Source organism: Rousettus aegyptiacus, unplaced genomic scaffold, assembly GCF_014176215.1.
Source record: "Rousettus aegyptiacus isolate mRouAeg1 unplaced genomic scaffold, mRouAeg1.p scaffold_m13_p_14, whole genome shotgun sequence".
In the NCBI taxonomy this organism is placed as follows: domain Eukaryota; kingdom Metazoa; phylum Chordata; class Mammalia; order Chiroptera; family Pteropodidae; genus Rousettus; species Rousettus aegyptiacus.
In genome coordinates this window covers 18272171-18280066 of record NW_023416289.1, presented here as the reverse complement: position 1 = coordinate 18280066, position 7896 = coordinate 18272171, and the positions used below count along the sequence as shown (strand labels likewise).

General features: G+C 37.4%; 1 pseudogene; it reads right to left on the bottom strand.

The window, feature by feature from the left end:
• Nucleotides 1–1993: 1993 nt before the first annotated feature.
• LOC118611766 lies at nucleotides 1994–2112 on the bottom strand (annotated as a pseudogene).
• Nucleotides 2113–7896: the final 5784 nt, after the last annotated feature.

Sequence of the window (7896 nt, the reverse complement as noted above, 5' to 3'; positions counted from 1 at the left end):
AGAACTAAGAAAGGGTCTTCTGTGGCTCCGGCACCATGATGGGAAGAGTAATGTTTATAAAATACCCTCAGAGCCTTCTGCACAACAAAGGGTTACTCTTCAGGTGAGCCTTTGACAGAGCTGTTTCTCTGCTAGGGGAAGAGATTTCCTCCCAGTCCAGACCACCAGCTTTGCTGTCCCATTTAACAGGGGAAACAAGCCAACTACCGGCAGGGCTTCAGTAAACCATGCTGGGACCACTGCAGCAGCAAGGGGAGGCGGTAGGGAACAAGAAAAACGGACATACCAAATTTATAACCCCAGAGAGCCATTCGTGAAAGTTGTCCTCTGCGACACAGGCACATCAAAGACCCGAGAGTTGATTGGAGGGTTATAGAATGCTACTGATCCCCACACTTCGCCACCACACCAGCCTGGCTCCAGGATGATCACAAGTGGTTATAGCTGATAGACCTGAAAGACAAAGAATCTCTCTGAGGAGGAATATTTTGGCAGAATAAGTAACTTATTCATCAGGGTCCAACCTATGAAAGAATCCTGTCATATGAAAGAATCAGCAAAAGTAAAACTTCCATTGTCCTTTCTGTCCCTTGAGACTTTCTGTCCTGAAATGGCTCAGGACTGATTTTCCGGCCACCTTTAGGGATACGTACAATTTAATAATCAGCAGCCAGAGACAAACTCTTAACTTTATCAAATGATTTTAACATTAATACCAAATAAGACCTAACTGATTCAATTTGAATAAGTTGGGGGCGGGGGGAAGCAAACAGCAGTGCTCCAGGCCCAATAATATTAAGTATCTGATTTCAGTCCATCTCCAACATCCTCGTGAGACTTCAGTTTTGAAGCCTCATTAAGGATCGTGTTCCCCAAAGGGAGGTTTGCAACAAATCTACCAAGTCTGTCTTCTGTCTTCTGGGTCTCTGCTTTGCCGTGAGAGACGCTGACCTTTTCCAGGCGTTCTTTAAACTCCTCTGTGAGACAGTGGGCGATAACACTTTTCTCCTTGCCCTTTTTTTCCCCCCTTGAGAGTTTATGAATACTTAATATCCCTGAATACTTAGCAGTTGAAGCAAGAGCTGAACTCAGTCCCAATTCCAGTTTCCAGGCTTTGTCTGTGACAGTTTCTGACAGCTCATAAATGGGTTTGGTGTTAAGAACCTCCTTAGAGCCTTTTTTTTTTTTTTAAGGAGCAATTGTGGATGTTTGATGAATTCTTATTACTGTGGCTTCCCTTTTCCCCAATGTGTTGTACTGTCATGCAGTCAACAGTAAAATGTATAAGTGCACATAAATGATCCTTGTATTGTGAAAATTGCAGCAGAAGACAAGCAATTATGTGGGGGAGTACATTAAGTAATACTGTTTTGCTTAGTTTCAGAGCCTCAGCTTTATCCTGAGTGTTGAACTCGATTTCCTTATTACTCAGAAGACATTGATCATCACTAGCCTAAGTAAATATTTGTTTTGATTGTCTCAGCAGGCAATCTCGGTGGTCATATTTTAACTCCTCATGCAGGCAAAAGAAAACCTCTGATAGATATTTTGGCTGGTCTCTGCCATTACAAAATATGCCCAAGCAGGTGTAGAATAATAACGACATATGAGAACAGACCTTGTAAACAGTAAATTGCATCACATAAGTAATGGACTGAGTTTATCTTGTGTGATCATCCAAAGAGTACTGAGAAGTAAAATTGTTATACCCCCATTAGGTAAACTAAAGCACAGAGAATGTCGGACATGTCTGCATTCCCGTGGCTAATAAGAGACTCCGCAGCAACTTGAACTCAGACACCTGATATGCTTCGTAGAGTGAGAATCCAAATGTAAATTAGGCATTATTCATTCACTCACTCTCCTTCTTACTCTCTGTTCTCTCTCTCTCATTCTCTCCCTCTTTTCCTCTTGTTCTCAACAGATGAAAACAAAGCCACAGAGAACATAACATAAAAAGCTTCTTATCAGTGCCTATTTTTTTAAAAAAAAATAACTACAGCACCTGGTATCCCTAGGTGGTCTCCCATGCAAGTACTAACCAAGCCCGACCCTGCTTAGCTTCCAAATTCAGACAAGATCGGGCACATACTGGGTGGCATGGCCATAGATTCAATGCCTTTTATTTTAAAATTTTTAAGGCACCTCTGTACCGTTTTCCATAGAGCCGGCACCATTTTACATTCAATTAACAGTGGTCAAGATTTGAAAACAACCTAAATGTTCTTCAACCAATGAATGGATAAAGAAACTGTGGTGTATGCATACAGTTAAATATTATTCAATCTTAAAAAGAAGGACCTTCTGCCTTATATAACAACATGAATGAATCTTGAGGACTTTATGCACTGAAATAAGCCAGTCACAGAAGGAGAATTACTGCCTGATTCCACTTATATGAGATATCTGAAATAGGTGAACTCATAGAAGCAGAGTTGGATGGTGGTTACCAGGGTTTAGGGATGAGGGAGGAATGGGGAGATGTTGTGCCACAGATATAAAGTGTCATTTGTGCAAGATGAATAAGTTCTGGAGATCCGTGCAGCATTTTAATGATACTATACTATACACTTGTAAATTTAAGATTCAAGGTATTTAGTGTTTTTGCAACATACTTAAAAAAAAATACCCTTTAAAGCCTGCTCCATTATAATTCTCAGTCTCTAAACCACTCACATACACCTATCTAGTCAAACCCAATTTTTCAAGCTCACCAGAATACCAGAATATTTCCCAAACTGGTCATATCATGATGCTGTCTCCTTATATATTTTTTCTTCCCTGGTTACTTCTGAACTCTATTCCATGTCTTAAAAATATTTAACCTTTCATTGTACCCACCTCAAAAGGCCTCTGCGGTATGCTCCCGTAGCACTTTGGTCATGAACGATATTTCTAATCATTGTACTATTACATACTTACATCACATACTAGATCATCCAGCAAACTGAGCTTCTACAAGGCAGCCACAAATCTTTTAATCTTTTTATCTATCATCTGATCTATTTATTAAGTTTATGCTAAATGGCTTAATACATAGAAGTGGATTCTCCACCCATGAATTCCCCCACAGGCAAGTTTAAAATCCTTAAACTCAGGGTTACTATAGAGTTTCAGAAAAATGAGACATTTAAAATGAAAATGGCATATGCATTCATCACTCTATACACACATATAAACTTAGATAGCTAGTGTTAGTATGCTCACTTTATAGACAGGGAAAATCAGGCTTTAGAAAAATAAACTAAATTGCTCTACTCATGAATTCACACATAATAAAAAATGAAGACTAAGCAGCCTGGTTCAAGGCATTACACATAACCATATATATAAATTTTTCATCTTTATGCATGATTATTTTCCATGTACTCATTAAAACAGACATTGTACCATCTCCTTTCTTCTTCATTATTACTAATAGTTACAAAACTTTTACAAATTATGACCCATGTTAACTAGACTTATTGCAATGGTCATTTCACAATATATACATATATTGGATCATTATATTGTACATCTAAAGTTAATATGTTATATGTCAGTTATATCTCAAGAAAAAAAAATGCCTAGAGAAGTGACTTTCCCAAAGCCATAGCTCTAGTAACTGCTGATGGGACTACAATTTTAATTTTACCCTCTCTGAATCAAAATCCTAGGCTTTCTGTACATGTTATATCTTCAGTGGTAAGCATATTATTGTCCAAAGCATAGATATATGAATGTATTACAATACTTACTCTAGCAGAACTCACAGTGTAGTGTGTCTGCATACAATCACAATTATATGTAAATACGATGAGTGTGTGTAATTATTTAGAATGGTAATTCTTTTCTTTCATATGAAAGGTTGATGCCTTTAATTTACTCACACTGAAAGGACAATGAAGCGTTACCTCTGTATTTATAAATGATTTCTTTTGCTTTCCCCTGTCCTGTTTCTATGTGGTTTCCTGGTTCCTATCAGAATCAGTGTCCTTTGATGAAACAGTATTCTCTTGGTGTTTCTATTCTGTGAGTTATTATTCCTAGCGGCCATTCAAATGATACTACCAAGTGTCACATTTTGCCCAAATTGATACTAAAGCCATTTAGCATAAGCTAATTAAAATTTGGATGTCCTTCACGAGCACGCCACATGACTGATGGCAGTGAGCTCCATCATCATTACCGAGTACATTACTTCTGTAGATGTGCTTTATAAAGCGTTCTGGAGCTATTTATTATGTTTTCATGACTGTGTAGGCTACTACATTTATTCTGTTTAAGAAGAATAGTGATTTTAACAATACTAACATAACAGGATTTTGAACTCCAGTCTACATCTCTTAATTTTTTGCCTCCTCCCCCTCATCCTTTAGTTTTTCTATCTTCTTGTTTTCAAAGACAGAGTGTAGAAAACATAAGCCATTTCCTGAGAATAAGATAACAACTTATATCGAGCCAAATTCACTGTGTCTGCAAGACTAAATGAAACTTTGAGGTCAATTTCAAATTATTAAGTTCTTATTTTCAAGAAAGATTGCATTCATTACATTAATCTCTGTTAAAGATATCATAAATTAATCAAACAAGGTGTTGTTTGCTGATGATTGTATCTGGAAGTATTGAATAGAGAAAAGCCCACAGAGTTTAAAGTAGAATATTCTTTTTCAGACAATAATAATTTTCCATCTTCCCTCCACTCTACAAGTATATGATAATACTGAATTGAACACTGGGAGTAACTTGGTTTTTCATTTTGTGTTATAATAGTCTCAGAATTAATAAGTTGATTCTTTTCAGGATAATTGATTAATTTGTTGCCTTCGATGAAAATGTAATAATTTTTTTTTTTTTAAAGATAGGCAATAGGGTCAAATTTGGTTTTATTTGCATATAATAGAGACAATGATGATATCAACTCCTAGGAATATTTTGAAGATTCTACAGGAGAATGCACATAAGGGCTTGGTACAATTCCTGGAACTTAGTAAGTGTTAACTCAGTGAAAAGGAAGATGTCAAAGATGAAAAGAGGTCATATTTACCATATCTCCTGTCTTGTGCTAATGAGCTACATTGTACAGCCAAAAACAGCCCACCCAGTCCTCACTAATGGTCTGTCTGCTTTGTGCACAGTTGCTAATGTCTGAGCAAATCTTTTCTAAGTTTCTGCAAAATCCTTGGGAATAAAGGCAGTTCATTACCTCTTACTCTAAAAGCCTCCATTGTCTCCTCCTCAAATCACCATTACCTGGAGAGTAGATAAGGTGATTGAGAATCTGCCTGTCAAAGCTGCGAGGAGTAACTAGATTCGTTTGTTGTAGTCTCAGTGTTGGGTGTGCAGGTACTCAACTGCACAGGCCGGGCAAAGTTCCAGTGTTGCTCTCCTATGATCTGGCACTTAAGCTCTCAGCACTCACAATCTGATGTGGTTGGTTGGTTCTTTGTCTATTTACTTATTTATCCTCCCTTCACTGCACTGCAGCATAAATGTTGCAGTGCATAGTTAACCAGTCTCCAAGATTCTTTTCCCACATGGTTGCCCTCTGCTCTCCAGTGAAACCGTCTAGCTTGCCAATGGTATATTTGTTTACATTCACACAATTCTTAGCATCTCCTGGAGAGCCAAGCACCACACTTTTTACTGCAAGAAAACAGATGTAGGTAGCTAGAACCTGTGTTGGGGAAATGCACATAGAGCACAGTGAAAACAGACACAGCATTACATGCAGAGAGGCCCTTTTATATATAGCCCTACTAAATGTAGAGGAATAAGAAAGAACTAAATTCGTAAAGCAACCTCTAGTTTTCAGAATGATCCAAGCATTACGTGTTATGTATATAATGCACACACATAGCCATGTCATCTGGTTGATTTTACTTTAAACCTGTGCTTCAGTAATAGCCTCATTGAGAAAAAAAGGATTTAGACAAATGGTGTCTGTTCTTCTCAAACTGAGAAGAGGCTGGAAACCTAGACTTGGAAAGTTAGAAGGCAGGACAATGATCTTCCAAAGGCAAGGAGTCTTCCCAAGAACTTTGTCACTGGAGCTGTTGGCTCCATCACCATGAGATGTTCCCACCGTCACTGCGTTGCTGTTTCTGCTTTAGTTGTGACTAGAGTTCAACTGTTCCTTTTATTTTATGACTCATTTCAGTTTCAAAGTCCAGGTTGGAGCATCCTAATGGCTAAGCTTAAGTTAAGGGTTGAACTCTGAGTGACATGGGGTGAAAAGGAGGAAGATTTCTCTCCTTTTTCAGATTCTGGATAAAAATGGCATGTACTGTATCTCTGGAATATTCACAGAATGGGAATATCTGTAAAACGAGGGGAAAGGAATATTGGGTACTGGACAGCTTAAGTAAATAAAGCTATCTACTCCCACTGCCTGTTTCATCTTTCTGATTTCTCTCACTCCGCAATGAGTTCTTCATCCTGTAGTCAGAGTGAATTTTATAAAATGCATATAAGACTCTCAGCCCCTTTTCATGCTCTTTCAGCTGTACCCATTAGGTACAAAGTCTTCAGGTTGACTTCCAAAATCTTTACCCATATGGCCCTGGTAAATAGCTCCTATCACGCAAGGCTCTAAAAGGACTCCCTCCAAGGTTTAATTAAAATATTTCACTCTTTCTCAAACGTGTTATCCTTTCATAATCTCTGTGCTTTGCTCATGCTGTCATTTCTCTGATTAACAGAATTTAGAACTTCTACTTATTCAAAACCTAGCTTGGAGATTTCTTCTATATCAATGCATCTCTTGACTTTATACATTTAGAAACTGGCATTCTCACTTCTTGAGTCTGACAGAAATATTAACAGGTGTCTATAATAACCCTTAGACAAGAAAAAAACACATCAACATGTAAAAGGTCACCACTATATCTTGATAACTTAAAGACAGACACTGTATCTTAATCATTTTTACCTCTACTACAAATATGGAATAGTTGAGAAAGTCCAGATCATGAGGGCAATAGGTGTTGTGTGACATCGTTATACAAGTGAATGACATGACAACTTTTTGAATTCAAGGGGGAAAAAGCAGTAAATGGATTGATAAATATTAGAAGTAGAACAATAATTTAGGAAGCTATTAGTAGTCTACCTGATAATGAGTAGCAGTAATGGGGATAAAAAAAAAAGGGGGGGGTGGATAGTTTACAGAGAGTTTGGGTTAAGAGGACCGAAAAGACTTGAGATTTAAATCTAGTATCTAGCATATTTATGTTAAAATTGTTTGAAATCAACCTTTGAAACTTTGGCTTGCATAGGACCTTTTAACTGAAATTTTCCACCTCTCTCTGAAGTTAGTCATTCAGGGGAGTTATGTCAAGAAAAGGCAGAATCTGGTGGATATACCAACATCTGTCTCTGATAGTTGACAACTAACCATCAGCCACACAAAGAATAGGTTTAGCGACCTTTGGATGATCCTTGTTGTTGGGTATTGGCATGAAAATATCAATTTTTGAATCTTATTTCAAAATAATTCTAAGTTGGGGTCTTTAAGCATGAAGATCTATCCTGGAGATAATTGTAGTGAATGAGAGTTACAGCTTGGAAGATAAGATCCTATCATCAGTGTGGTGATTGACAGTAAATTATAGTGGTGTTGATGACGGATCTATAATTACATTACAAATATTTATCGCCAAGAAATCCTCTCTGAATTACTTTTCATATGATATGTCTTCTCTTTCCCTCCTTCCTTTGCTAAGATCTGTTGTGATTGACATCAAATTTCCAGCCTCACAGAAACTAATTTGATTAAAATTTGGATAATAAATGATCACCTGATCTGAATTTCCTGTCTTTATAAAGTTCACCTCCAAGAAAAGTAGAAAATGCAGGTAGAAATGGCATCCTGCTTAAATCCATAATTATTATAAAGGAATTTCTCAGAAAGTTCTC